Source organism: Protopterus annectens, chromosome 3.part1 (assembly GCF_019279795.1).
Source record: "Protopterus annectens isolate FY-2018-M chromosome 3.part1, PAN1.0, whole genome shotgun sequence".
NCBI classification, from domain to species: Eukaryota; Metazoa; Chordata; order Ceratodontiformes; family Protopteridae; genus Protopterus; species Protopterus annectens.
In genome coordinates this window covers 1269096306-1269114848 of record NC_056732.1, presented here as the reverse complement: position 1 = coordinate 1269114848, position 18543 = coordinate 1269096306, and positions in this window count along the sequence as shown.

Below are 18543 nucleotides of genomic sequence, written 5' to 3'. Positions count from 1 at the left end.
AGAACTGCAATGACAAATTTTACCAAATGCCACCACCCTCCAGGCATCAGTGATTTAGTATCTATTAAGCTTATTTTGAAAATTAAATCTAATTGCATGTCATAATAATGCAAGGTCACTTATATTTGCAATTTTTAATACCTTTACATGAACATTTTATGAAAGAATACTTTTTGACATCCACCAAATTTTTATGAAAGCTTTTAAACAACTTTTTCCAGTTAAACTATTTGAAAATATATTTATTGATATACATTTATTTTATGCAACATATAGATTCATAGGTTCATACTAGGCTATCTGCCCTAGGGCATTTATAAGCCTAGTCAGAGTTGTGTGGCTTTCACCACCCCTTAGTTTGAAGAATACTATACCCATTAGTTTGCCGTGCCTCTGTCCAGCAGTGATACAGAGATGATCCCCGGGGTAAACCTATGATCTCCCATCCACTGGTCAAGATTCCTCTTGAACAGAGCCAGCGAGGTGCTCTGTCTCACATGGACCGGGATTCTGTTCCACAGCATAGGGAGTCTCTGGGTGATGAATCTGTCCCTCCAGCATGTCCTATTTATATCCATGTTGAGGTTTAAGTCTCTTGCTCTTGTGGCTCTGGTGGATTTGGATTTTTTGAGGTGGAGCATGTCCATTAATTCCGGGTTGGACATGGCCTTGTATGTCAGGCACAGGTCACCTCTAAGCAGACGGTATGCGACTGAATAGAGCTGGAGTTTCTTCAGTCGGGCAGCATATGGCATATTTTTGAGCCCCTTTATCCTTTTGGTGAGGAACTTTTGGGGTCTTTCCAATTGCTGCAGGTGTCGGGTAAGATACATTCCGAATGGGGCATTGTACTCAATCATTGGTCTGATAAGTGAAGAGTACAGGGGAACAATGACCTCCCTTGATCTGGATGTGAATCCCTTCATAATCAGGTGGGCAATGTAGAAGGTCCTCCTAACCACTTTGGCAATGTGAGTGTCAAAAGAAAGGTTACTGTCAACTTGGGTCCCCAGGGTCCCTGATAACCTCTTCTGTGCTTAATGGATTGCCACCTATGTGGTAACTTGGAGTTACCTTGTTTTTACCAAAGGGTATGACTATACATTTTTTGGCATTTAGCTTAAGGCCATGGCTCTGGCACCAGTTATCCGTTTCTATGAGACCTCTCTGAAGGATATCTGTGTCTGATGGATTTTCAACTATGGCACCCAGTTTGCAGTCATCTGCAAACTTTGTCAGCCACAATCCTCCTATGTTTGCCTGCACTTCTAAAAAGTAGATGCCGAACAAGAGAGAGCCCAGGACGGAGCCCTGTGGGACACCGCTTGTGACCGGCTTGGAGTCTGACATGGCACCAGCAACTCTAACCCTGTGGGTTCTGTCCTTGAGCCAGTTTGCAACCCATCTTGTGACATATGGGTTTACATTTAAGCTGGTGAGCTTTTCTATGATACCCGAGTGGGGTATTGTGTCGAAAGCTTTTGCAAGGTCAAGGTAGGCTGTGTGAACTGCCTTACCCTCATCAATGGCCTTGGTGACTGTTTCAAAAAAGTCGACCAAGTTCAAGAGGCATGATCTGCCCTTGACAAAGCCGAATTGGGTAGGATCCAATGTCTGTAGGTCCCCTATGTCTTTATTTATGAGTTCCATTATGATCCTCTCCATAGCTTTGCAGACCAGGCTTGTTAAGCTTATACCAGGGTCCGTAGAAGCACCGCCTTTGTGGAGTGGGACCACAATTGCCGTACGCCACTCTTTGGGCACGATCCTGTGGTAAGGCTAAGATTAAACAGCAGCCTTATGTGTGGGTTTAGTTCCTCATTGAGTTCGTGTAGCACACAGCCGGGGACACCATCCGTCCCATTGATGCTGTGTTTTTAGCTTTAGAGAGCAGCTCTCACCTGGGCATTTGAGATGATTGGGAGGCTACACTCTGCTGGGATAGATATTTCTCCTTTGGGGAGGGAGAAATTTTCACTGAACCTGTCTGCCAGTATGTTTGCAATGTCTGTGGGTTCAGTGATTTTTGTATCATTTTGGACTAATTCTGAGCATATCTGGGAGTTTCCACCCAGATTTCTAACATAGCTAAAGAAGGCCTTATGATTGTCTTTTGAGTCCTTGGCGATTTTTCTCTCAAAGTTGGCCTTGGATGATTTTATGAGTGATCGTAGTTTTTTTACTAGTATTGATCAGAGATGTCTTCCCTTTTAGGGATTTTGCTCTATCTTGTAGTAGCTTTCTCCTCTTGCTGTAAAGTTTGTTTATGGCTGGGGTCCACCAGATCGGGCGCTTGCCTTTGGTGGAAAGGGTCTTGATTTTATTTGGGATTGCTTGATCCATGCAATCCTGGAGGTGCCCGTAGAAAGCATTTGTAAGGGATTCAGCAGCGTGGGTTGTGGTTTCCAATGGCTCAGGGGCCTTGAAGGATACCACACCAGTCTTAAGAAGTGTGAAGTTGGCTTTTGAGAAGTTCTTCACTGTGGTGTTTTTTGTTGGGGGTGGGGGCGGGAAGTGGATCCCCAGTGAGATTAGTTTATGGTCTGATCTCACCAATGAGGGATATACTTCCGGTGTGGAGCATTTTTTCCCCATGTTTGTGATGATCAGGTCTAGTATATTTTCACCTCTTGTGGAAATGGTGACAAGTTGTTCCATAGCATTTGAGTTTATGAACTCCAGGAACCTTTGGGCTAGGGTATTGGGGCTTGAGTAATGTTCCCAGTCTATGTTTGGGTAGTTGAAGTCACCCAATATGTTGGTGTTTGGAGAGACATTTATACTCTCCAGTGTCTTCAGGAAGGCTGTGTGGGGTTCCTGAGTTTGAGAGGGTGGCCTGTAACATGCTACAAACTGTAGAGCAGTTTTGCCTATGGTTAGTTGCACCTGAATGGTCTCTGATGCTTCGTGAGTTGCCACCAGCCTGGAGGTGTGGGTATCCTTGATGAATATGGATACACCCCCTCCTTTTGTGGTATGGTCCGGGTTTTGGGGCCGGAACGCATGATATGAGGTAAAACCTGATAGTGCCGGGGTGCTCTCAGGAGCCTTGAACCAGGTTTCAGTCACAGCACAGACATCGATGTTCTCCATACTGAGGAGGGCTTCGAGGGCGTGCATCTTGAGATTTAGACTTCTGGCATTGAGCAGCATTACCCTTAGTTTTTTCCATTATTGTTTTCTAGGGCGGTGGGTTTAGAATTTGAGCCTTGTCTAAAAAAGGCACTATGGGGGTGGCAAGAGCCTTTGCCAATATCCTAATTTCCTAATTAGCCAATATCCTAATTAGCCTTTGCTAATATTTCATGCAAGTATTTAAGTGTGTACTTTTACTTTACTTAAGTGTGTATTTACAAGTATTTTCCTTTAAATGGCGGTGGTCTAGGCATTGGGGCCTCTTTCTGAGGTTTTGAAAAGGAAGGGAGTTACTTTTTAAGTTTCTCATGAAGTTGCAGTGTTTTGAAACTAAACCACTAAAACTGTGGTGAATAAACGTTTGGCTGGGACTGTTGGTGCAGCATTTTTATTATTTTTAAGAAAATGACAGGTAGTAATGTGGTGGACTGATGGGGTGTTATTGCATAATAGCAGAATAGTATGGATTGTTGGGTTAAGAGTAGAGAAATGGGTATAAGATGGAACATATTGCTGGGATGGAGTAGTTACTGAGGGTAAAGGAAGTTTGGGGTTAGAATAATGGATATGTGACTTTAGGAAGGAGTAGATTTGGTGAGAAGAAAGTATGTGAACAGGGTAAAAATACAGAATTTATAGAAAAGCAAATGTAATACCAGTTAACATAATTGAAATTTATACAAAGCTATATCCCTTTCATGCTAGTCAAGCATGTCTGTATGAACATACTTATTCCTACCCATTGACCACCTGTTACTGAAAGCAGTACAGTCCACACCCTTAATCAATGACCATAGAAAATCTGTCTTATGTGCAATAATTTACTTTTAACAACAGAGTCAGTGGCGGATCCAGGAATTTGCAAGGGGGGGGGGGGCGCAGTCTGGTCCGTCAACTACCGGGGTGTAAGCAGGAAAGCGGGACACTAGGCACCACCACAGTGCATGAGTCAGTGGTGAACCATCTCACTTAAGACCACCTTACCTACATACAGGCAGCACTGCAGATTTCTCTGGTTCCCACAAGGGAGTGGAAACTGACAGTAGTCACCCCTACCACTTCACGGGTTAGGGCAAGTCTAACCTGCCTAAGCCACTATAACTCAAATCACCCAGGCAATAGTTCAGCTTGCCCCTTCACCACTGCTATTACATATCCAATTCAACCATAGAACAGTACGGTGCTTAACTACACTGCCGCATCCCTGTCATGTGCATACATTCTACAGACATTGCTATGCTAAACTTACACTCCCCAAAATCAGGGAGAGACTTAATATTAGAAAAGGCTATAAAGTACTCAGCATGCTTTTCTTGAATATGAAGTGAAGGGACAGCTTGCACCTGTCACCATTAGGCTTTCGTATATTGGCCAAGGATCTTGCCAGCCCCATAGTGCCTTTTTTAGGCAAGGCTCAAAGGACAAACCCACCTCCATAGACAACCCAAGGATAAAAAAAACTAAAGGTAAAGCTACTCAATGCCAGAAGTCTAAACCTCAAGATGGTCGCGGCTCTCCTCAGTATGGAGGAAATCAATGTCTGTGCAGTAACAGAAGCCTGGTTCAAGGCTCCTGAGAGCACCCCAGCACTACAAGGTTATAACTCACCATGTGTTTCGGCCCCAAAACTCGGACCAAAGCACAAAAGGAGGGGGAGTATCTACATTCAAAGATACCTATAACTCCAGGTTAGTGGCACTGCACGAAGCATCAGAAGCCATCCATGTGCAACTAACAGCGGGCAAAACTGCCTTAAAGTTTGTAGCCTGCTACAGAACACCCTCCCTATTACAGGAACCCCACTTGGCATTCCTGAGAACACTGGGGAATATGAAGGTCTCTCCAAACACTATGTTATTGGGTGACTTCCTTTACAAATGCATTCTATGAGCACCTGCAGGAATGCATGGATCGTGCTATCCCAAATAAATCCAAGACTCACTCCTCCAAAAACAGGAGACTGGTCTGGTGGACCCTGGCCATAAATAAGCTATACAACAGAAGGAGGAAGCTACTACATGACAGAGCAAAATCCCAAAAAGGGAAGGCATCTCTGATCAGTATTAGCAAGAAACTTTGATCCCTCATAAAATCATCAAAGGCCAGTTTTGAAAGAAAAATTGCCCTAGACACTAAAGATAATCACAAAGCCTTCTTTAGTTATGTCAGGAATATGGGTGGAAACGCCCAGATATGCTCTGAATTGTTGAATAATGGTACAAAATATACCGAACCTACAGACATAGCCAACATCCTGGCAGACAGATTCAGCGCAAACTCCACCCCCTTCCCTCCCAAAGGAGCAAATGCCTATCCCAACTGAATGTAACCTCCCTGACATCACAGATGCACAGGTGAAAGCTGCCCTCTCCAAAGCAAAAAATACAGCATCTATGGGAGCTACACACTCCAGGGACTTAAACCACAGCACAAAAATAAGTAGGACATGCTGGAGGGACAGATTCATTTCCCAGAGGCTCTCCTCACTCTGGAATAGAATCCCAATTCATGTTAGACATAGCCCCTTGCTGACCCTCTTCAAGCGAAATCTGGACGCGTGGATGGAAAATCACAAATTCACCCCTGGGATCTTTTCTGTGTCCCTGCTAGACAGAGGCACAGTAAACTAATCTTAAAAGGGTACCTTCTGTGACCTACTTTACAGACCCACAGTAGGCTAATCTAATAGGGAGGCGGAAGCCAAATACACTCTGGCTAGGCTTATAAATGCCCTAGGGCAGATAGCCTAGTATCTACCTATGAACCAAAGTCAGAAACTACATTGAGACTGCAACCCCTAAAGATCTGCCAAAAAAGCCACATAATCTGAACAGGTGAAACTAAGACACAAGTCTAGCATGTTTAGTGATGGCTGAACTACATACATCAGCTGTTTAGAGCAAGAAGTCTTGACAAAGTCATAAATAAAAGTAGGAAAATTTAAGTCCCAAAAATAGGGACATTTGCTCTTACAAAATTAGAAATTTGATAAAACTAATTTTGCTTTAACATAAGGACATGAAGTCCGAGACTCAATGTCTTTCTTTTTAACTTCACTCTTTAATAATAATTTGCTTAAAAAACATACTTTTATGAAGGACGGACCAAAAACTATGAGGCCAAAGTTTGGACATCCTGCAAAAATCTGTCTCATTGAGAGGTATGCTGAGCTACTTGCCCTCTATTTTTTTAAGAGACTCAGCTAGCAACTGCTGTAGGCATCAAACCACATTTTGTGCATGTAGCAACCAGTAAAATAGACATGAGGAATTTGTATTAAAGAAATACGCACTACACAACTCAGTGCATCCATGATGGGGGGGGAGACAAAGCAGCAATGGGATTGTCGGTTACAATTTTGCAACAGCACTAATGAAGTTACCCAAATAAGACTGCATAGCAACACAGACAATTCTTAAATCAGCTAATAGCAACAAGGCAAGGCATAACCTTATATTTAAAGACACTAGTGTAACCACGTATACTCTGCATACAAGGTATCTACTAAGCACGTTAGAAACACTGGGGCTTTATCAAGCCCTATCAAGTCCATAACCATCTAGGATTAATGCCTCCAACATGTACATATCTTGTTTACAAGAGGAATACAAATCTAATAGCAATACCTGTAGTTGACTGAGCAGCTGAAAGTATTGTGCTTTTTTTTTGGGGGGGGGGGCAGCTTGAGTGATATTACAGTTTAAATGCCAGGTAGATTGTGAGACAGCAATTAGCACATAGAAGCAGAAAATAAAGTACAACTACACCACTGCTTATAAGGTATGGCTTTCTCCACCAGATACCACAATTAAATACTTAGGAGAAGCGCCTTTTAGACATTTTATGCTTACCCCTACAAAAATCTCTCCATACAACAGAATGCAGTCAACATGTTTATTTGCAAGAGAAAAGGACCACATATGCTAGTCAGTAGATTAGTACAAAACACAGGGGGCAACTTAATAATTCCTCATCATAGCAACAACAACAAAATTTCAGGCATGGTGACTTATGTCACTTAGCAGTTCTGACAGCTTGATTTGTTATAGCGAACATTTGTAAACAGGGGATGGCACTGCTTAGATTTTAACGTTTCTCAAACACCTACCACATGTCAGCAGGCAAAAATAATGAACGAAAAATAATGCCGTTCCCACAGTTACCAGAAGATGGTGAAGATTAACAGATACCTGTATCTATATGTGTATGTATGTATTATACACATGTATGCCTACATATCATGGCCTCTATGTTCATGTCCATAGCTGCTTCAGACTTAGCTTACCATTTGAGTCAGCTATTTTACATTGATCCTATGACATCTGCTAGGTTTGTTCAAATCTACATGTCATGAAAGACAACTCCCTTTAAGAAAAAAAAAAGTGCTTGTATCTGACAGCCCATGTGCACAGTTTTTCAAGACATGTACTTCTGGCTGTACAGGTCTCAAACAAGTGAATAAATAGAAAAAACTCCCCTCTACTTACCCACCACCTATGTATGACTACTCTCATTCTGAAGTTGTTCTACCCCCAACAAACAGCAATTATTAATATAGTAAACTTACTCACTGTTTTTTGGGGGTCTGAGCTTAGAGACAGCACAAAACTACTGTACACTTCAAGCAGGAAGGAATAACGCCCAAGGAAATATCACCTTTATCAGCTATGCATGAGTACCTGGGATACGAGCAATCCTGCATTCTGCCAGTGATTGGAAGCCTGCCACCACAAGGGACAGCAGGTTACATAGTATAGGGTATAGCTAGTTGGGAGAAGTGTGTTCTCGGTGGTGGAATGCAGGCTGGAAGGGCTAAAGTGAAGGGAAGTGAAAGAAGGATATATGGCATGATGTCAGACAGTGCTACCTACAATGCCCCCACTAAGGATGTGTATCATAGCAGCCTGGTCACTGCTACAAAACTGTAACATAATCTATAATGTGTTTGCTGGAAGTGCTAGAGAGAAGACCAAATAAAAAGGGATGGATACTTTTTTTTTTTTTTTTTTTTTTTGCAGTAAGTACTACCAAGTTATAACAGTCTAGTCCTGAACCTACAATGTCTATCATGGAACCAGGCTAAACTTGACTCAAGAAACATATGGCTGTATCTCTTTTCACTCTCTCCATATGTGTATGAGTTAATACATATGGCGCTACAGTGCATGTATTATTATGGAAATGATGCATTACAATAACAAAGAGATTATGGTGATTACTAAATAGGTGGTCTGGCCACTTCTGACAGGTAGCTCATTGCCTAGGGAAAGCTAGCTTGAATTAGTCTAAGTAAGTAAGGCTATGAGAAGCAAGTGCTACAGTGAGGATAGGACTTCCTGAAGGTGGAAGGGTTTTGGCTGCACTTGGTTGCTTCCAGTGACAGTAAAAAGACATAGATAAGGGAGAGACAGCATTCTCAAAAGAAAAAATCAGATAAGTAAAATCTCATGACCCAAAGCCCCCTAGTGTAGAAGGAACACATGCTTTGTTAACAGATGTAAAGATTAGCAATTAAAAGATATTCTATTCTTACTTAATACAGGCTGTAACTTCTGACTTTATCACAGGCTCAATACAGAACTTGCTTATTGAATGCATTTTGTTTTGACAAATGCATCTGGCCAAAGAACAGGCACCACTTTGACATCTGTGTTCCTTGCTGAGGACATTTAGAGGAGAGCACATCTATTTATCTGAAAGTCTAATGTACTATGAAAGCAATTTTGGTATGTTAATGGAAGTAGTTTTCCATTCAGAAGGGCTGCTTTCACACACTTTATTATTTTTTATTCTGTTCATCATGGGTGTGACATGGTTGTGCATGTGGCCTAACTTGACTAATTTGCACAATAAACACATTGCTGCACACATTTTCTTCATTTCTATGTGTCTCAGTTTTGAGGGTATGACAATATAGCATAGTATGTATGGAATCAATATACTGGCAGTGGTAAATCAAGAGGGTGGTGAATGGATGAGGGTACCTCCTTTAAAAGTCTCAAAGCCTGCTGTCTGGAGTGCTGAGGTTTACTCAACACACAAGTTATTTATCAGGTCTAGTGTGCTCCCAGTTTTTGTAAATTTCTAGATGGGATATTGGTTGTGCTAGTTAATGGTACAGAAGAGACTCAGCCCATTCTAAGATAATGCATATTCCATGCATACCTTTCAACCTACACAGATTGAAAATATGAACAATGGTTCTTGAAAAATGGGAACATCCATCTAAATATCTGGAATAGTAGTGTAAAATTTGAATACTAAATAACACAACTCTTTCCGCTCAGTAGAATAGTTGATACTCAAAAAACATATTAAAAAAGCAGAGACTGGCAAAATGATGGGAAAATATAAGCACATTATCACAATGACAGTGTAAAATCAGTAGATTTCAATGAACTGTATCACAAAGTTGTACCACACAAGGTCATTTATTTTTCTTCAAAAAAAAAAGGTAGTTGTAAAATCTGAATTCTCTTTAAATTATTGTTGCCACTAGTATGTTGGCCATGTAGTGTGTTTTTTCTGTGTACTAGACATCTTCAAAACACATGGGATGAGGGGGATTCAGAAAATTGTGTGAAAGGATAAATCAAACTTGAAAATGGAGACATACCTCCAGAAATATAGATATTCTAAATAAGGTCTGAGAATAGGAACATCATTAGAAAATAGGACACTTGAGAGGTTTGAACAGCTTCCAAAGTCTGTCTAGACATTCAGGGAAATCAAACTTTATAAATTGTATTAAAATTCAGAGACAACAAAATTGGCCGAAATGTTGTAACTGTAAAGAATCAGCTTATAGGTTCAGCAAACTTCTAACCAAACAACACTCGCAATGAAAGGCCTTTTCATATATGTCTGAGCTAGGCAAGACCAACCAAATAGTTCACTTTCACTAATATGGCACAGGCAACTTTATCACCAGAGATTTTATCTTGGCTTTGTAATTAATTACGCCGGCTACTGAAACAGATTTATTACAATTACGCCAAGAACATTAGTAACAAGACACTGATACAAATAACTGTTGGTAACCCAGTGTAAAATATATTTCATGTTTTCAGTTCCATACATTTGCTTTTCAGTTGCACAAACCTTTATTTTCACATCCGTTGTGTTCATTTGTACATCATTGTATTACATTTTATTCTTACAAATAAAAAAGACATTTCGAGTTGCTTTTCCTACAGTCACAATGCAGAAAAATCATATCAATCATATGTAATATAAAATCTCAACCTCAAAATAATGGTAAACAGGTCATTTTCTATGGCATACACAAACAAACATCCCAAATTTAAAACCTTAATAGTCTTTGAGTACCTTGGTTCATACCTTCAACCTCTTAGTGCAAGAAATCTAGTCAAAGCCTGACAAAATGGGGGACAAAGGCTGAAAAATAGGGACATTTTAAATCGCCTTATAAACTTAAGAGTTGCTAGAGTAACAGGCTTTGTTTTAACATACGTTTTCTGAAGGATATGAAGTCAGAAACTGAAATGTATGATGCCATTGTTTAGTGACTTCAGTCCTCAGATCATCCCAGTGATTTTCCAGAAAACCACACATTTTATGAGGAACAGACCAAAAATATGAGACAAAAATCTGGACACCTGAGAGGTATGCTCTGCTTTACTTATCTTCAGACTTCTTCATTGAAATCCCCCAGTCAACCAGATGCCCAGAATGCCACCCTGTGTATTCATTACTGACAAATACTGTGCTGAACTATTCAGCTATGCTAAATACTCTGCATTGTAAATTAAAATATCAATTATTCACCTAATCAAAGAATCCCAGTTTAACCCATCTCATTGCCCCTTCATTTATACCAATAAATTTGTAAGTCACTATCCAACAATTTGCTAAATTGATGACCTGCGGAGCAGCCACATAAGCCACAGCAGTTGTGGCGCGAAAACAACAGTTGAGACGGAGCAGTTAACGCCTGAGCCTGCACAGGGTGTCAAAACAAGATACCTACGTTATTCAGCGGCACCGAAGCATAATATGTTCAATGCCCGACAACAGCACTTAACGTTATTGTCACAGCCACGACGCGTTGTGAAGATGCAGACCGTTATAGTTATTAAAATAAATCATTCGACCGCAACTTCCAAAGTCACTTATCATGGCGCAGTTGGTGACAGGATTTTTCTGAAAGATGCACCTGATTTTCAACAAACACTTGAAAGCGCGCTTCGCGCCCACGCCTAAATCCGCGGATTTAGGCATGGGCGCAGGGGCGCACGCCAGCCCCTTTTTCAACTTTGTGGGTTTTTTTTTTGTTGAAAAATCAGGTGCATCTTTCCAGAAGAATCCTGTCACCAACACGCCAAATACATCGAGATGTGATTGGAGATTTCAGTCAGATGATTTGTTATTTTAATAACATTTATAACGGTCTGCATCTTCCCTTGTAATTTTGGCACGTCGGTGAGAGCTGTGACAGTAACGTTGTAAGCTGTTGTCGGACGACGTTGTTCAGTTTTGAAATATTATTGCTAGCTGGACAAAGTTTATTTGGAGTGATCTCGCTTTGAGGTAACGTAGTTCTTTTGACACCCTAATCGTACAGCTCAGACGTTAAGCTCTGCTCCGTCCCAAGCTGCAGTTTTAGTTCACACCACAACTGCTGTGGCTTATCTTGGCCTCTCCGGGAACAACTTCCAGTTCACCTGGACCCCGCAGAAATGCTGTGGAGAAAAAAAAATGGGGGCTGGATAATAAACTTATCGCTTGGTTTGTTTGTATTTTAATGACACCTCTGTCAAATAAATAATATACGTTTGTCTGCCTATTTGACTGCAGTTGTTAGGTCATCATTTTAAGTAACAAATTGTTGGATAGTGACTTACAAATTTATTGGTATAAACGAAGAGGCAATGAGATGGGTTAAACTGGGATTCTTTGATTAGGTGAATAATTGATATTTTAATTTACAATGCAGAGTATTTAGCATAGCTGAATAGTTCAGCACAGTATTTGTCAGTAATGAATACACAGGACGGCATTCTGGGCATCTGGATGACTGGGGGATTTCAATGAAGAAGTCTGAAGATAAGTAAAGCAAAGCATACCTCTCAGGTGTCCAGATTTTTGTCTCATATTTTTGGTCTGTTCCTCATAAAATGTGTGGTTTTCTGGAAAATCACTGGGATGATCTGAGGACTGAAGTCACTAAACAATGACATCATACATTTCAGTTTCTGACTTCATATCCTTCAGAAAACTTATGTTAAAACAAAGCCTGTTACTCTAGCAACTCTAAGTTTATAAGAGCAATATTTAAAATATGTCCCTATTTTTCAGCCTTTGTCCCCCCATTTTGTCAGGCTTTGACTAGATTTCCTGCACTAAGAGGTTGAGAGGTATGAACCAAGGTACTCAAAGACTATTAAGGTTTTAAATTTGGGATGTTTTTGTTTGTGTATGCCATAGAAAATGACCTGTTTACCATTATTTTGAGGATGAGATTTTATATTACATATGATTGATATGATTTTTTTCTGCATTGTGACTGTAGGAAAAGCATCTTCCGCAAATGTCTTTTTTTATTTGTAAGAATAAAAATGTAATACAATGATGTACAAATGAGACACAACGGTCTGGATGTGAAAATAAAAGGTTTGTGCAACTGAAAAGCAAATGTATGGAACTGAAAACATGAAATATATTTTTACACTGGGTTACCAACAGTTATTTGTATCAGTGTCTTGTTACTAATGTTCTTGTGCGTAATTGTAATAAATCTGTTTCAGTAGCCTCAAGGCAGTAATTAATTACAAAGCCAAGATAAAATCTCTGGTGATAAAGTTGCCTGTGCCATATTAGTGAAAGTGAACTATTTGGTTGGTCTTGCCTAGCTCAGACATATATGAAAAGGCCTTTCATTGAGAGTGTTGTTTGGTTAGAAGTTTGCTGAACCTATAAGCTGATTCTTTACAGTTACAACATTTCGGCCAATTTTGTTGTCTCTGAATTTTAATACAATTTATAAAGTTTGATTTCCCTGAATGTCTAGACAGACTTTGGAAGCTGTTCAAACCTCTCAAGTGTCCTTATTTTCCAGTGATGTTCCTGTTCTCAGACCTTATTTAGAATATCTATATTTCTGGAGGTATGTCTCCATTTTCAAGTTTGATTTATCCTTTCACACAATTTTCTGAATCCCCCTCATCCCATGTGTTTTGAAGATGTCTAGTACACAGAAAAAACACACTACATGGCCAACATACTAGTGGCAACAATAATTTAAAGAGAATTCAGATTTTACAACTACCTTTTTTTTTTGAAGAAAAATAAATGACCTTGTGTGGTACAACTTTGTGATACAGTTCATTGAAATCTACTGATTTTACACTGTCATTTTGATAATGTGCTTATATTTTCCCATCATTTTGCCAGTCTCTGCTTTTTTAATATGTTTTTTGAGCAGTATCCAACTATTCTACTGGAAGCGGAAAGAGTTGTGTTATTTAGTATTCAAATTTTACACTACTATTCCAGATATTTAGATGGATGTTCCCATTTTTCAAGAACCTTTGTCCATATTTTCAATCTGTGTAGGTTGAAAGGTATGCATGGAATATGCATTATCTTAGAATGGGCTGAGTCTCTTCTGTACCATTAACTAGCACAACCAATATCCCATCTAGAAATTTACAAAAACTGGGAGCACACTAGACCTGATAAATAACTTGTGTGTTGAGTAAACCTCAGCACTCCAGACAGCAGGCTTTGAGACTTTTAAAGGAGGTACCCTCATCCATTCACCACCCTCTTGCTTTACCACTGCCAGTATATTGATTCCATACATACTATGCTATATTGTCATACCCTCAAAACTGAGACACATAGAAATGAAGAAAATGTGTGCTGCAATGTGTTTATTGTGCAAATTAGTCAAGTTAGGCCACATGCACAACCATGTCACACCCATGATGAACAGAATAAAAAATAATAAAGTGTGTGAAAGCAGCCCTTCTGAATGGAAAACTACTTCCACTAACATACCAAAATTGCTTTCATAGTACATTAGACTTTCAGATAAATAGATGTGCTCTCCTCTAAATGTCCTCAGCAAGGTACACAGATGTCAAAGTGGCGCCTGTTCTTTGGCCAGATGCATTTGTCAAAACAAAATGCATTCAATAAGCAAGTTCTGTATTGAGCCTGTGATAAAGTCAGAAGTTACAGGCTGTATTAAGTAAGAATAGAATATCTTTTAATTGCTAATCTTTACATCTGTTAACAAAGCATGTGTTCCTTCTACACTAGGGGGCTTTGGGTCATGAGATTTTACTTATCTGATTTTTTCTTTTGAGAATGCTGTCTCTCCCTTATCTATGTCTTTTTACTGTCACTGGAAGCAACCAAGTGCAGCCAAAACCCTTCCACCTTCAGGAAGTCCTATCCTCACTGTAGCACTTGCTTCTTATAGCCTTACTTACTTAGACTAATTCAAGCTAGCTTTCCCTAGGCAATGAGCTACCTGTCAGAAGTGGCCAGACCACCTATTTAGTAATCACCATAATCTCTTTGTTATTGTAATGCATCATTTCCATAATAATACATGCACTGTAGCGCCATATGTATTAACTCATACACATATGGAGAGAGTGAAAAGAGATACAGCCATATGTTTCTTGAGTCAAGTTTAGCCTGGTTCCATGATAGACATTGTAGGTTCAGGACTAGACTGTTATAACTTGGTAGTACTTATTGCAAAAAAAAAAAGTATCCATCCCTTTTTATTTGGTCTTCTCTCTAGCACTTCCAGCAAACACATTATAGATTATGTTACAGTTTTGTAGCAGTGAACAGGCTGCTATGATACACATCCTTAGTGGGGGCATCGTAGGTAGCACTGTCTGACATCATGCCATATATCCTTCTTTCACTTCCCTTCACTTCAGCCCTTCCAGCCTGCATTCCACCACCGAGAACACACTTCTCCCAACTAACTATATCCTATACTATGTAAAGTACAGTTTTGTACCTACCATAAATGTAGATGTCCGAGAGGAATGCATCTGCAGTCAGGAGGCTGCCTGACAACAGGACAACCCATTTGTAAAGACTGCAGATGCATCCTTGAAGGACATCCTGCTGTCCCTTGTGGTGACAGGCTTCCAATCACTGGCAGAATGCAGGATTGCTAGTATCCCAGGTACTCATGCATAGCTGATAAAGGTGATATTTCCTTGTGCGTTATTCCTTCCTGCTTGAAGTGTACAGTAGTTTTGTGCTGTCTCTAAGCTCAGACCCCCAAAAAACAGTGAGTAAGTTTACTATATTAATAATTGCTGTTTGTTGGGGGTAGAACAACTTCAGAATGAGAGTAGGCAAACATAGGTGGTGGGTAAGTAGAGGGGAGTTTTTTTCTATTTATTCACTTGTTTGAGACCTGTACAGCCAGAAGTACATGTCTTGAAAAACAGTGCACATGGGCTGTCAGATACAAGCACTTTTTTTTTTCTTAAAGGGAGTTGTCTTTCATGACATGTAGATTTGAACAAACCTAGCAGATGTCATAGGATCAATGTAAAATAGCTGACTCAAATGGTAAGCTAAGTCTGAAGCAGCTATGGACATGAACATAGAGGCCATGATATGTAGGCATACATGTGTATAATACATACATACACATATAGATACAGGTATCTGTTAATCTTCACCATCTTCTGGTAACTGTGGGAACGGCATTATTTTTCGTTCATTATTTTTGCCTGCTGACATGTGGTAGGTGTTTGAGAAACGTTAAAATCTAAGCAGTGCCACCCCCTGTTTACAAATGTTCGCTATAACAAATCAAGCTGTCAGAACTGCTAAGTGACATAAGTCACCATGCCTGAAATTTTGTTGTTGTTGTTATGGTGAGGAATTATTTAGTTGCCCCCTGTGTTTTGTACTAATCTACTGACTAGCATATGTGGTCCTTTTCTCTTGCAAATAAACATGTTGACTGCATTCTGTTGTATGGAGAGATTTTTGTAGGGGTAAGCATAAAATGTCTAAAAGGCGCTTCTCCTAAGTATTTAATTGTGGTATCTGGTGGAGAAAGCCATACCTTATAAGCAGTGGTGTAGTTGTACTTTATTTTCTGCTTCTATGTGCTAATTGCTGCCTCACAATCTACCTGGCATTTAAACTGTAATTTCACTCAAGCTGCTGCCCCCCCCCCCCCAAAAAAAAAGAACAATACTTTCAGCTGCTCAGTCAACTACATGTATTGCTATTAGATTTGTATTCCTCTTGTAAACAAGATATGTACATGTTGGAGGCATTAATCCTAGATGATTATGGACGTGATAGGGCTTGATAAAGCCCCAGTGTTTCTAACGTGCTTAGTAGATACCTTGTATGCAGAGTATACGTGGTTACACTAGTGTCTTTAAATATAAGGTTATGCCTTGCCTTGTTGCTATTAGCTGATTTAAGAATTGTCTGTGTTGCTATGCAGTCTTATTTAGGTAACTTCATTAGTGTTGTTGCAAAATTGTAACCGACAATCCCATTGCTGCTTTGTCTCCCCCCCATCATGGATGCACTGAGTTGTGTAGTGCGTATTTCTTTAATACAAATTCCTCATGTCTATTTTACTGGTTGCTACATGCACAAAATGTGGTTTGATGCCTAGAGCAGTTGCTAGCTGAGTCTCTTAAAAAAATAGAGGGCAAGTAGCTCAGCATACCTCTCAATGAGACAGATTTTTGCAGGATGTCCAAACTTTGGCCTCATAGTTTTTGGTCCGTTCTTCATAAAAGTATGGTTTTTAAGCAAATTATCATTAAAGAGTGAAGTTAAAAAGAAAGACATTGAGTCTCAGACTTCATGTCCTTATGTTAAAGCAAAACTAGTTTTATCAAATTTCTAATTTTGTAAGAGCAAATGTCCCTATTTTTGGGACTTAAATTTTCCTACTTTTATTTATGACTTTGTCAAGACTTCTTGCTCTAAACAGCTGATGTATGTAGTTCAGCCATCACTAAACATGCTAGACTTGTGTCTTAGTTTCACCTGTTCAGATTATGTGGCTTTTTTGGCAGATCTTTAGGGTTGCAGTCTCAATGTAGTTTCTGACTTTGGTTCATAGGTAGATACTAGGCTATCTGCCCTAGGGCATTTATAAGCCTAGCCAGAGTGTATTTGGCTTCCGCCTCCCTATTAGATTAGCCTACTGTGGGTCTGTAAAATAGGTCACAGAAGGTACCCTTTTAAGATTAGTTTACTGTGCCTCTGTCTAGCAGGGACACAGAAAAGATCCCAGGGGTGAATTTGTGATTTCCCATCCACGCGTCCAGATTTCGCTTGAAGAGGGTCAGCGAGGGGCTATGTCTAACATGAATTGGGATTCTATTCCAGAGTGAGGGGAGCCTCTGGGAAATGAATCTGTCCCTCCAGCATGTCCTATTTATTTTTGTGCTGTGGTTTAAGTCCCTGGAGTGTGTAGCTCCCATAGATGCTGTATTTTTTGCTTTGGAGAGGTCAGCTTTCAACTGTGCATCTGTGATGTCAGGGAGGTTGCATTCAGTTGGGATAGGCATTTGCTCCTTTGGGGGGGAAGGGGGTGGAGTTTGCGCTGAATCTGTCTGCCAGGATGTTGGCTATGTCTGTAGGTTCTGTATATTTTGCACCATTATGCAACAATTCAGAGCATATCTGGGAGTTTCCACCCATATTCCTGACATAACTAAAGAAGGCTTTGTGATTATCTTTAGTGTCTAGGGCAATTTTTCTTTCGAAACTGGCCTTTGATGATTTTATGAGGGATCAAAGTTTCTTGCTAATACTGATCAGAGATGCCTTCCCTTTTTGGGATTTTGCTCTGTCATGTAGTAACTTCCTCCTTCTGTTGTATAGCTTATTTATGGCCGGGGTCCACCAGACCAGTCTCCTGTTTTTGGAGGACTGAGTCTTGGTTTTATTTGGGATAGCATGATCCATGCATTCCTGCAGGTGCTCATAGAATGCATTTGTAAAGGAAGTCACCCAATAACATAGTGTTTGGAGAGACCTTCATATTCTCCAGTGTTCTCAGGAATGCCAAGTGGGGTTCCTGTAATAGGGAGGGTGTTCTGTAGCAGGCTACAAACTTTAAGGCAGTTTTGCCCGCTGTTAGTTGCACATAGATGGCTTCCGATGCTTCGTGCAGTGCCACTGACCTGGAGTTATAGGTATCTTTGAATGTAGATACTCCCCCTCCTTTTGTGCTTTGGTCCGAGTTTTGGGGCCGAAACACATGGTGAGTTATAACCTGGTAGTGCTGGGGTGCTCTCAGGAGCCCTGAACCAGGTTTCTGTTACTGCACAGACATTGATTTCCTCCATACTGAGGAGAGCCTCAACCATCTTGAGGTTTAGACTTCTGGCATTGAGTAGCTTTACCTTTAGTTTTTTT